Source organism: Oncorhynchus mykiss, chromosome 24, assembly GCF_013265735.2.
Source record: "Oncorhynchus mykiss isolate Arlee chromosome 24, USDA_OmykA_1.1, whole genome shotgun sequence".
Lineage (NCBI taxonomy): Eukaryota > Metazoa > Chordata > Actinopteri > Salmoniformes > Salmonidae > Oncorhynchus > Oncorhynchus mykiss.
In genome coordinates this window covers 35,628,877-35,642,812 of record NC_048588.1, presented here as the reverse complement: position 1 = coordinate 35,642,812, position 13,936 = coordinate 35,628,877, and positions in this window count along the sequence as shown.

The following is a 13,936-nucleotide window of genomic DNA, read 5'->3' as shown; positions in this document are numbered from 1 at the left end:
GCACGCCCATAGAGACTGCCAGAGGCCCGGACAACAGGCCCTCCGATTTGACACACTGAACTCTATCAGATAATTAGTTGGTGAATCAGGCGAGGCAATCATTTGAGAAACCAAGGCTATCGATTCTGCCGATGAGGATGTGGTGATTGACAGATATGAACTTTGACCTGTCTATAATTTTGAATAATGACCCCAATCCGCCAGGGATGTCTGTAAAATGTTAGTAAAGTCCTCTGGGGGTGGAAAACAGGTCATGCTCTAAATTAGGATAAACTGTTTTTGTTCTCAGATGTTTTAAAGAATAACAAAATCACAGCCTGGTATGAAGGTCAGAGTGTTTAGACTGCCGTGGCAAATACTTAGTCATGAGAACAACGTGAATACAGGGAGAGTCTCATGTGAAGTATTAGGAGAGATGATGGTGCTTATGTCATTTCACCTGACTGTGATTCAACCCCAACCCAAGGCTGACTGAGGCAGGGGACGTGACAACTCAGAAGGTGGTAGGAAGTCAAATAACTAAACTAAGATGGTGTTAGGAAGTAAGATATCTTACTTCCTAACACCATCTAAGTTATCTTACTTCCTAACACCATCTAAGTTAACTAAACTCAGAAGGTGGTAGGAAGTAAGATAACTAAACTAAGATGGTGGTAGGAAGTAAGATAACTAAACTAAGATGCTGGTAGGAAGTACGATAGCTCATCTAAGATGGTGGTAGGAAGTAAAAAAACTAAACTAAGATGGTGGTAGGAAGTAAGATAACTCAACTAAGATGGTGTTAGGAAGTAAGATAACTAAACTAAGATGGTGGTAGGAAGTAAGATAACTAAACAAATAAGCAAAGAAAAGATAATAACTGAATAGATTAGAAAGGTTTTATGTTCAAATGATATAAAACTGTCTGTCTCTTTCTGACAAACTTTCTTCCAATCCCTTTCTAACTGTTTCGCTTTTACTGTTTCTCTTCAAGGAGATGGTGATTATTTATTAACTGTTTATTTATTTCAGTTTATTTAAATAAATATTTACATTATTTCAGCCCCCCTATCCACATCGACGGGACAGTAGTGGAGAAGGTGGAAAGTTTTAAGTTCCTCGTCGTACACATCACGGACAAAGTGAAATGGTCCACCCACACAGACAGCGTGGTGAAGAAGGCACAGCCGCGCCTCTTTAACCTCGGAAGGCTGAAGCAATTCGGCTTGTCACCAAAAACACTCACAAACGTTTATAGATGCACAATCGAGAGCATCCTGTCGGTCTGTATCACCGCCTGGTACGGCAACTGCTCTGCCCACAACCGTAAGGCTCTCCAGAGGGTAGTGAGGTCTGCACAACGCATCAAACTACCTGCCCTCCAGGACACCTACACCACCCGATGTCACAGGAAGGCCAAAAAGATCATCAAGGACAACAACCACCCGAGCCACTGCCTGTTCCCCCCGCTATCATCCAGAAGGCGAGGTCAGTACAGTACAGACTGAAAAACAGCGTCTATCTCAAGGCCATCAGACTGTTCAACAGCCACCACTAACATTGAGTGGCTGCTGCCAACATACTGACTCAACTCCAGCCACTTTAATAATGAAAAATTGATGTAATAAATGTACCACTAGCCACTTTAAACAATGCCACTTTATATAATGGTTACATACCCTACATTACTCATCTCATATGTATATGCAGTACTATATACCATCTACTCCATCTTGCCTATGCCGTTCGGCCATCGCTCATCCATATATTTATATGTACATATTCTTATTCATTCCTTTACACGTGTGTGTATGAGGTAGTTGTTGTGAAATTGTTAGGTTAGATTACTTGTTTGATATTACTGCATGGTCGGAACTAGAAGCACAAGCATTTCGCAACACTTGCATTAACATCTGCTAACTATGTGTATGTGACAAATACAATTTGATTTGATTTTAGTATATTTCCATTTTGTTCATGATCTATTTCACTCGCTTTGGCAATGTAAACATATGTTTATCAAGCCAATAAAGCCCTTTGAATTGAGAGAGAGAGAGAGAGAAAGAGAGAGAGAGAGCGAGAGAGAGAGAGCGAGAGAGAGAGAGCGAGAGAGAGAGAGCGAGAGAGAGAGAGCGAGAGAGAGAGAGAGAGAGAGAGAGAGAGAGAGTGTGTGGGGGAGAGACATGGATGAATGGAGAGAGGAGGAGAGTGGATCAATGGAGAGGGAGACAGCAAGAGTTGGGGATGAGGGGGGAGAGATATTTGGATGAATGGAGCTAGAGAGGAAGAGAGGGATGGGTCTAATCATTGTAATTAAATGATTCGTCCTTCAGTAATGAGACAGATGCATGATGGGCTAAGTATTCTAATGAGGTGTTGTGCCGTGCCATGCCTACCTTCCGTCATGATACCATCCACATGGCTGAGAGGAGAGCCCAGTTGCACTTCATCTAATGAGAATGAAGGCAACTGTGAAACACGGATGGTCATTTAGGCTCTGATGGTGATTGGGTTGTCAATAGGGGCAGTGAAGCAGGAAGTGAAGAATGCAGGTCAGGTCAGCACTAAAAACTAATGGTGTTTTACCCCTGTTCTCCACACTATGTCAGGGAGGAGGCGGTAAATGTCATTCTGTTCAATCAGCACCGAAGTCGTGGTTCATTTGTCATCCCACTGGTTCATGGTAAAGAAAACATGGCTATGTTCCTCGTTTAAACTAAGTTATCTCACAGGCCGTCAACTGTCTATGGTGCAAATCACATTATCAGAGTTGTTTTTCTCCAAAATACATTTATTTCCATGTGTTCTTAATATTTTATTGCTGTATAATAGACAGGCATTTGAATGTGAAGTATGTTAATGTGAAATATGTTAATGTGAATTATGTTAATGTAAAATATGTTAATGTGAAATATATGAATGGGAAATATGCTAATTTTTGTTACTGGAGGGCAAGAACAGAACTACAGATTACTGGAGGGCACGAACAGAACTACAGATTACTGGAGGGCAAGAACAGAACTACAGATTACTGGAGGGCAAGAACAGAACTACAGATTACTGGAGGGCAAGAACAGAACTACAGATTACTGGAGGGCAAGAACAGAACTACAGATTACTGGAGGGCAAGAACAGAACTACAGGTTACTGGAGGGCAAGAACAGAACTACAGATTACTGGAAGGCAAGAACAGAACTACAGATTACTGGAGGGCAAGAACAGAACTACAGATTACTGGAGGGCAGAACAGAACTACAGATTACTGGAGGGCAAGAACAGAATTACAGATTACTGGAGGGCAAGAACAGAACTACAGATTACTGGAGGGCAGAACAGAACTACAGGTTAGCAACATCTGTGAATCTTGTGATCTGTTCTCCGTGCTCTGGTAGGACCCTGTGTTTTGTGCAGTCATGTGACGTAGCAAGATTTGATCCTGTATTTTAAGATTTGATCCTGTATTTTAAGATTTTATCCTGTATTTTAAGATTTTATCCAGAAATTCAGCAATTATCTGACAACAGTGCAGGACCATCTGACGTACAATGTAAACGGGACAGTTTGATGAAAAAGCTTAAAAATATAGGTTCAAATCAAGACACGTCACATGATTGTACGGAACACAGGGCTTTACCTATAAAGTCATCGAAAGTCATTGAAAAACCTGAGATCAGGCTGGCATGTATAGACTCTCTAGGTACAGATGATCTCTCTGTTACTCACCCCTGTGTAGGAGTGGTTGGAGTTAATGCCTGTTACTCACCCCTGTGTAGGAGTGGTTGGAGTTAATGCCTGTTACTCACCCCTGTGTAGGAGAGGTTGGCAGTGAGGAGATACGGGTGCAGAGGCCTTGTTTTAGAAAACCATCCCTCTAATGCACTCCTTTACCTCATTGCTGATGCAGCCAGGTCACCCCTGATGACAAGTCAGAATTCGACGTCCGTCCATGTCTGAGGAAGTCGGGCGATGATGTGGAGATTGGCCACTAGGGGCAACAGTAAGCGATGTTAAGTTCAAGTAGATTTCGGGTTTTGGTTTGGCGTTGTGGAGGGGATGGAGACCGACGTAAACATCTGCCTCTGATTCCAAAGGTTGCCAGTTTGAATCCAGCGATATACATTTTTATATTCTTGTTTTAAGCCTATTCCAAATCTTGACCCTAACCTTAACCATTCGGAGTTAATGCCTAACCTTAACCTTAAACACTTCGACGTTCGAAATTTGAGTTTGCAACAACGTCGAAATTGTACGTTTGAACAAACATGGATGAACGTCTAATTCTGACGTGAGTCTGTGAGATCTGGTTGTGCTGATCACGACTGTACACATAGAGTATGGTTCACTACACACACACACACACACACACACACACACACACGCAAACACACACACACACACACACACGTATACACACACGCATATATACACACAAACACGCACACACACACACACACACACACACACACACACACACTCACATATACACACACACACACACACATATACACACACGTATACACACGCATATATACACAAACATATACACATATACACACACATATATACACACTCACATATACACACACACCACATAGACACACACACATATATACACACACACATATACACTCACATATATACACACACACACACATATACACTCACATATACACACACACACGTATACACACATATACACACACATGCTTCACATGACTTTGACTCCCATTCCTGCCTCATGTTGTGCCGTATAGAACCGCCGTATAGAACCGGCGTATAGAACCGGCATATAGAACCGGCGTATAGAACTGCCAGATAGAACCGGCGTATAGAACTGCCAGATAGAACCGCCGTATAGAACCAACGTATAGAACTGCCAGATAGAACCGCCGTATAGAACCAACGTATAGAACTGCCAGATAGAACCGCCAGATAGAACCGCCGTATAGAACCAACGTATAGAACTGCCAGATAGAACCAACGTATAGAACCAACGTTTAGAACTGCCAGATAGAACCAACATATAGAACTGCCAGATAGAACCGGTGTATAGAACCAAAGTATAGAACCGCCGTATAGAACTGCCAGATAGAACCACCGTATAGAACCAACGTATAGAAATGCCTAATAGAACCGGTGTATAGAACCAATGTATAGAACCGCCGTATAGAACCAACGTATAGAACTGCCAGATAGAACCAATGTATAGAACTGCCAGATAGAACCGGCGTATAGAACTGCCAGATAGAACCGCTGTATAGAACCGCCATATAGAACCAACGTATAGAACTGCCAGATAGAACCGCCAGATAGAACCAACGTATAGAACTGCCAGATAGAACCAACGTATAGAACTGCCAGATAGAACCGCCGTATAGAACCAACGTATAGAACTGCCAGATAGAACCGCCGTATAGAACTGCTAGATAGAACCGCCGTATAGAACTGCCAGATAGAACCGCCGTATAGAACTGCCAGATAGAACCGCCGTATAGAACCAACGTATAGAACTGCCAGATAGAACCGCCATATAGAACCAACGTATAGAACTGCCAGATAGAACCGCCGTATCGAACCAACGTATAGAACTGCCAGATAGAACCGCTGTATAGAACCAACGTATAGAACTGCCAGATAGAACCGCCGTATAGAACCAACGTATAGAACTGCCAGATAGAACCGCTGTATAGAACCAACGTATAGAACTGCCAGATAGAACCACCGTATAGAACCAATGTATAGAACTGCCAGATAGAACCGCTGTATAGAACCAACGTATAGAACTGCCAGATAGAACCGCCGTATAGAACCAACGTATAGAACTGCCAGATAGAACCGCCGTATAAAGCCAACGTATAGATCTGCCAGATAGAACCAACGTATAGAACTGCCAGATAGAACCAACGTATAGAACCAACGTATAGAACCGCCGTATAGAACCAATGTATAGAACCGCAGAGATACATTACAGCGTTGAATTTACATAGAACGTTGATATATACAGGGCTTTAGGAAAGTATTCAGACCCCTTGACCTTTTCCACATTTTGTTACATTACAGCCTTATTCTGAAATGAATTAAATCGTTTTTTCCCCCTTATAAATCTACACACAATACCCCATAATGACAAAACATTGACATAAGTATTCAGACTTTGGCAGCGATTACAACCAAGAGTCTTCTTGGGTATGACACTACAATCTTGGCACACCTCTGTATTAGTGGAGTTTCATCTCTGCAGAGCCTCTCAAGCTCTGTCAAGTTGGACGAGGAGTGTTGCTGCACAGCTATTTTCAGGTCTCTCCAGAGATGTTCGATCGGGCTGGACCACTCCAGGACATTCAGAGACTTGTCCCGAAGCCACATCTGCGTTGTCTTGGCTGTGTGCTTAGGGTCGTTGTCCAGTTGGAAGGTGAACCATAACTCCAGTCTGAGGTCCTGAGAACTCTGTTGCAGGTTCTCATCAAGGATCACTCTGTATTTTGCTCCGTTCATCTTTCCCCCGATCCGGACTAGTCTCCCAGTCACTGCGGCTGAAAAACATCCCCACAGCGTGATGCTGCCACCACCCGGTGCCAGGTTTCCTCCAGACGTGATGCTTGGCATTCAGGCCAAAGAGTTCAGTCTTGGTTTCATCAGACCAGAGAATCTTGTTTCTCATGGTCTGAGAGTCTTTAGGTGTATTTTAGCAAACTCCAAGCGGACTGTCATGTGCCTTTTACTAAAGAGTGGCTTCCGTCTGGCCACTCTTCCATAAAGGTCTGATTGGTGGAGTGCTGCAGAGATGGTTGTCCTTCTGGAAGGTTCTCCCATCTCCACAGAGGAACTCTGGAGCTTTGTCAGAGTGACCATTGGGTTCTTGGTCACCTCCCTGACCACGGCCCTTCTACGCCAATTCTAGGAAGAGTTTTGGTGGTTCCAGAATTCTTCCATTTAAGAATGTTGGAGGCCACTGTGTTCTTGGGGACCTGCAATGCTGAATAAATGTTTTGGTACCCTTCCCCAGATCTGTACCTCAACACAATCCTGTCTCGGAGCTCTACGGACAATTCCTTCGACCTCATGGTTTGGTTTTTGCTCTGACATGCACTGTCAACTGTGGGACCTTATATAGACAGGTGTGTGCCTTTCCAAATCCTGTCCAATCATTTGAATACACCACAGGTGGACTCCAATCAAGTTGCAGAAACATCTCAAGGATGATTAATAATAATAGAAACAGGATTTTGAGTCTCATAGCAAATATTCTGAAAACTTATGTAAATAAGGTATTTATGTTTTTAAATTGTTATAAATTTGCTAAAATTTCTAAAAGCCTGATTTTGTTTTGCCATTATGGGTTGTTGTGTGTAGATTGATGAGGAGAACATTCTTTGAATCAATAGATTGTATCACCTAAACGCTATGTTCAGTGAGATCTCTCCATAGATGCCACCACAGCATAAACGGACTTGATCAATGACTCAAAGTCAACCATAGACGCATCTATCATTCAGGAAGCTAGCTAGCTAATGTCCACAACTCTCACTTTTTCGCCATTTCACAGTTGAGTCCTCCATAACAGCGTTTTGCCGCAATGGCAATACTACCTTTCATTCACTGTCTACACGGCTTAACGTCTTCTCTCCCTCTCCCTCTCCCTCTCCCACTCCCTCTCCCCCCTCTCCCTGCTTGATGCCATTTTGCCTCTGTTTGTCCTTGGCTCTCACACACACAGCCAACGTTCTGTCTTAGACATTTTATAAGACCTGAGACAACTGACATATAGTCAGTCATTCACTGTCTACACAGCTTACCTCTCTCTCTCTCTCTCTCTCTCTCTCTCTCTCTCTCTCTCTCTCTATGTCTCTGTCTGTCTGTCTGTCTGTCTGTCTGTCCGTCTGTCCGTCTGTCCGTCTCTGTCTCTTTCTCTCTCTCTCGCTCTCTGAATAATATTACTAGCTATGTCTAGGGTACCATAGAAAGGTAATTTACTGCTGAAAAACACAGTTATATGACAATGAAACAATATGACATAGTATTTACATACGAGGATGAGCAGAATGTCATACATGAAACAACAGTGAATTCATCAAGTTCCTCGTCATTGGATAACATTAAATTGGCCATTTTGAATTTAATGTGCAGTGACTGTGAATGATGGAGAATGGTGCCTTTTAATGTCACAAGCAAATCAAAGGCCACCCCTTCATTCAGCACCTGTTTTTTGTTATGACTGCACCCAACAGCCAGAAGACAAGTATTAGACATTCACAATGGCATGCAAGAGTGGCCTGGGGGCACACTTTGTTTTATAATAATAGATAGAGGGAACATAATTGCAAGGTGAAAATAGACGCCTTGTCCTTCATCTGAATGATGGATGAGGTTTCAACTGGGTTGCCATGTTCTCTACATCTGAGTGGATTCAGACTGGGTTAGATTCAGACTGGGTTGGATTCAGACTGGGTTGGATTCAGACTGGGTTGGATTCAGACTGGGTTGGATTCAGACTAGGTTAGACTCAGACTGGGTTGGATTCAGACTGGGTTGGATTCAGACTAAGTTGGATTCAGACGGGGTTGGATTCAGACTGGGTTGGATTCAGACGGGGTTGGATACAGACTGGGTTAGATTCAGACTGGGTGGGATTCAGACTGGGTTGGATTCAGACTGGGTTAGATTCAGACTGGGTTAGATTCAGACTGGGTTGGATTCAGACTGGGTTGGATTCAGACTTGGTTGGATTCAGACTGGGTTAGATTCATACTGGGTTGGATACAGACTGGGTTGGATTCAGACTGGGTTAGATTCAGACTGGGTTAGATTCAGACTGGGTTAGATTCAGACTGGGTTGGATTCAGACGGGGTTAGATTCAGACTGGGTTAGATTCAGACTGGGTTGGATTCAGACTGGGTTGGATACAGACTGGGTTGGATTCAGACTGGGTTGGATTCAGACTGGGTTGGATTCAGACTGGTTTGGATACAGACTGGGTTGGATTCAGACTGGGTTAGATTCAGACTGGGTTGGATACAGACTGGGTTGGATTCAGACTGGGTTGGATTCAGACTGGGTTAGATTCAGACTGGGTTGGATACAGACTGGGTTGGATACAGACTGGGTTGGATTCAGACTTGGTTAGATTCAGACTGGGTTAGATTCAGCCTGGGTTGGATTCAGACTGGGTTGGATTCAGACTGGGTTAGATTGAGACTGGGTTGGATACAGACTGGGTTGGATTCAGACTGGGTTGGATACAGACTGGGTTGGATACAGACTGGGTTGGATACAGACTGGGTTGGATTCAGACTTGGTTGGATACAGACTGGGTTGGATTCAGACTGGTTTGGATACAGACTGGGTTGGATTCAGACTGGGTTAGATTCAGACTGGGTTGGATACAGACTGGGTTGGATTCAGACTGGGTTGGATTCAGACTGGGTTAGATTCAGACTGGGTTGGATACAGACTGGGTTGGATACAGACTGGGTTGGATTCAGACTTGGTTAGATTCAGACTGGGTTAGATTCAGCCTGGGTTGGATTCAGACTGGGTTGGATTCAGACTGGGTTAGATTGAGACTGGGTTGGATACAGACTGGGTTGGATTCAGACTGGGTTGGATTCAGACTGGGTTAGATTCAGACTGGGTTGGATACAGACTGGGTTGGATACAGACTGGGTTGGATTCAGACTTGGTTAGATTCAGACTGGGTTAGATTCAGCCTGGGTTGGATTCAGACTAGGTTAGACTCAGACTGGGTTGGATTCAGACTGGGTTGGATTCAGACTAAGTTGGATTCAGACGGGGTTGGATTCAGACTGGGTTGGATTCAGACGGGGTTGGATACAGACTGGGTTAGATTCAGACTGGGTGGGATTCAGACTTGGTTGGATTCAGACTGGGTTAGATTCAGACTGGGTTAGATTCAGACTGGGTTGGATTCAGACTGGGTTGGATTCAGACTTGGTTGGATTCAGACTGGGTTAGATTCATACTGGGTTGGATACAGACTGGGTTGGATTCAGACTGGGTTAGATTCAGACTGGGTTAGATTCAGACTGGGTTGGATTCAGACGGGGTTAGATTCAGACTGGGTTAGATTCAGACTGGGTTGGATTCAGACTGGGTTGGATACAGACTGGGTTGGATTCAGACTGGGTTGGATTCAGACTGGGTTGGATTCAGACTGGGTTGGATTCAGACTGGGTTAGATTCAGACTGGGTTGGATACAGACTGGGTTGGATACAGACTGGGTTGGATTCAGACTTGGTTAGATTCAGACTGGGTTAGATTCAGCCTGGGTTGGATTCAGACTGGGTTGGATTCAGACTGGGTTAGATTGAGACTGGGTTGGATACAGACTGGGTTGGATTCAGACTGGGTTGGATACAGACTGGGTTGGATACAGACTGGGTTGGATACAGACTGGGTTGGATTCAGACTTGGTTGGATACAGACTGGGTTGGATTCAGACTGGTTTGGATACAGACTGGGTTGGATTCAGACTGGGTTAGATTCAGACTGGGTTGGATACAGACTGGGTTGGATTCAGACTGGGTTGGATTCAGACTGGGTTAGATTCAGACTGGGTTGGATACAGACTGGGTTGGATACAGACTGGGTTGGATTCAGACTTGGTTAGATTCAGACTGGGTTAGATTCAGCCTGGGTTGGATTCAGACTGGGTTGGATTCAGACTGGGTTAGATTGAGACTGGGTTGGATACAGACTGGGTTGGATTCAGACTGGGTTGGATTCAGACTGGGTTAGATTCAGACTGGGTTGGATACAGACTGGGTTGGATACAGACTGGGTTGGATTCAGACTTGGTTAGATTCAGACTGGGTTAGATTCAGCCTGGGTTGGATTCAGACTAGGTTAGACTCAGACTGGGTTGGATTCAGACTGGGTTGGATTCAGACTAAGTTGGATTCAGACGGGGTTGGATTCAGACTGGGTTGGATTCAGACGGGGTTGGATACAGACTGGGTTAGATTCAGACTGGGTGGGATTCAGACTTGGTTGGATTCAGACTGGGTTAGATTCAGACTGGGTTAGATTCAGACTGGGTTGGATTCAGACTGGGTTGGATTCAGACTTGGTTGGATTCAGACTGGGTTAGATTCATACTGGGTTGGATACAGACTGGGTTGGATTCAGACTGGGTTAGATTCAGACTGGGTTAGATTCAGACTGGGTTAGATTCAGACTGGGTTGGATTCAGACGGGGTTAGATTCAGACTGGGTTAGATTCAGACTGGTTTGGATTCAGACTGAGTTGGATACAGACTGGGTTGGATTCAGACTGGGTTGGATTCAGACTGGGTTGGATTCAGACTGGTTTGGATACAGACTGGGTTGGATTCAGACTGGGTTAGATTCAGACTGGGTTGGATACAGACTGGGTTGGATTCAGACTGGGTTGGATTCAGACTGGGTTAGATTCAGACTGGGTTGGATACAGACTGGGTTGGATACAGACTGGGTTGGATTCAGACTTGGTTAGATTCAGACTGGGTTAGATTCAGCCTGGGTTGGATTCAGACTGGGTTGGATTCAGACTGGGTTAGATTGAGACTGGGTTGGATACAGACTGGGTTGGATTCAGACTGGGTTGGATACAGACTGGGTTGGATACAGACTGGGTTGGATACAGACTGGGTTGGATTCAGACTTGGTTGGATACAGACTGGGTTGGATTCAGACTTGTTTGGATACAGACTGGGTTGGATTCAGACTGGGTTAGATTCAGACTGGGTTGGATACAGACTGGGTTGGATTCAGACTGGGTTGGATTCAGACTGGGTTAGATTCAGACTGGGTTGGATACAGACTGGGTTGGATACAGACTGGGTTGGATTCAGACTTGGTTAGATTCAGACTGGGTTAGATTCAGCCTGGGTTGGATTCAGACTGGGTTGGATTCAGACTGGGTTAGATTGAGACTGGGTTGGATACAGACTGGGTTGGATTCAGACTGGGTTGGATTCAGACTGGGTTAGATTCAGACTGGGTTGGATACAGACTGGGTTGGATACAGACTGGGTTGGATTCAGACTTGGTTAGATTCAGACTGGGTTAGATTCAGCCTGGGTTGGATTCAGACTGGGTTGGATTCAGACTGGGTTAGATTGAGACTGGGTTGGATACAGACTGGGTTGGATTCAGACTGGGTTGGATACAGACTGGGTTGGATACAGACTGGGTTGGATACAGACTGGGTTGGATTCAGACTTGGTTGGATACAGACTGGGTTGGATTCAGACTGGTTTGGATACAGACTGGGTTGGATTCAGACTGGGTTAGATTCAGACTGAGTTGGATACAGACTGGGTTGGATTCAGACTGGGTTGGATTCAGACTGGGTTAGATTCAGACTGGGTTGGATACAGACTGGGTTGGATACAGACTGGGTTGGATTCAGACTTGGTTAGATTCAGACTGGGTTAGATTCAGCCTGGGTTGGATTCAGACTGGGTTGGATTCAGACTGGGTTAGATTGAGACTGGGTTGGATACAGACTGGGTTGGATTCAGACTGGGTTGGATACAGACTGGGTTGGATACAGACTGGGTTGGATACAGACTGGGTTGGATTCAGACTTGGTTGGATACAGACTGGGTTGGATACAGACTGGGTTGGATTCAGACTGGGTTGGATTCAGACTGGGTTGGATACAGACTGGGTTGGATACAGACTGGGTTGGATTCAGACTTTGTTGGATTCAGACTGGGTTGGATACAGACTGGGTTGGATACAGACTGGGTTGGATTCAGACTTGGTTAGATTCAGACTGGGTTGGATTCAGACTGGGTTGGATTCAGACTGGGTTGGATTCAGACTGGGTTGGATTCAGACTGGGTTGGATTCAGACTGGGTTAGATTCAGACTGAGTTGGATACAGACTGGGTTGGATTCAGACTGGGTTGGATTCAGACTGGGTTAGATTCAGACTGGGTTGGATACAGACTGGGTTGGATACAGACTGGGTTGGATTCAGACTTGGTTAGATTCAGACTGGGTTAGATTCAGCCTGGGTTGGATTCAGACTGGGTTGGATTCAGACTGGGTTAGATTGAGACTGGGTTGGATACAGACTGGGTTGGATTCAGACTGGGTTGGATACAGACTGGGTTGGATACAGACTGGGTTGGATACAGACTGGGTTGGATTCAGACTTGGTTGGATACAGACTGGGTTGGATACAGACTGGGTTGGATTCAGACTGGGTTGGATTCAGACTGGGTTGGATACAGACTGGGTTGGATACAGACTGGGTTGGATTCAGACTTTGTTGGATTCAGACTGGGTTGGATACAGACTGGGTTGGATACAGACTGGGTTGGATTCAGACTTGGTTAGATTCAGACTGGGTTGGATTCAGACTGGGTTGGATTCAGACTGGGTTGGATTCAGACTGGGTTGGATTCAGACTGGGTTGGATACAGACTGGGTTGGATACAGACTGGGTTGGATTCAGACTTGGTTAGATTCAGACTGGGTTGGATTCAGACTGGGTTGGATTCAGACTGGGTTGGATTCAGACTGGGTTGGATTCAGACTGGGTTGCCACTTTCTCTACGTCTGAGTGGTGGCAAAACAGGACCTTTAATTCCAAAACATTGAGCATCTCTCAGCACAGCTGTCAAATGCGTCTGGAATTCCACTGAGACATTTGATTTTTGCTTAAGCATAATAGGAAATAAAAATATATTGCAAACCATTTATTAAAATTGTCTTTGTGAGACTTATATTATTCTCAGAGCAATTTCCAGTGGTGAGACTGCGACTGTGTCACACTAGAGATAAGCCCTTCAAGAACAATATCTCAGGTCCAATCCTAAATTAACCCCATACTCATTACAAAAAACCCACTGATATTGCAAACTACTTTTTTTTTTTACAATGACAAGCCACCTGGGTCTGACAACTTGGATGGAACATCACCGAGGATAATAGCGGACGGTATC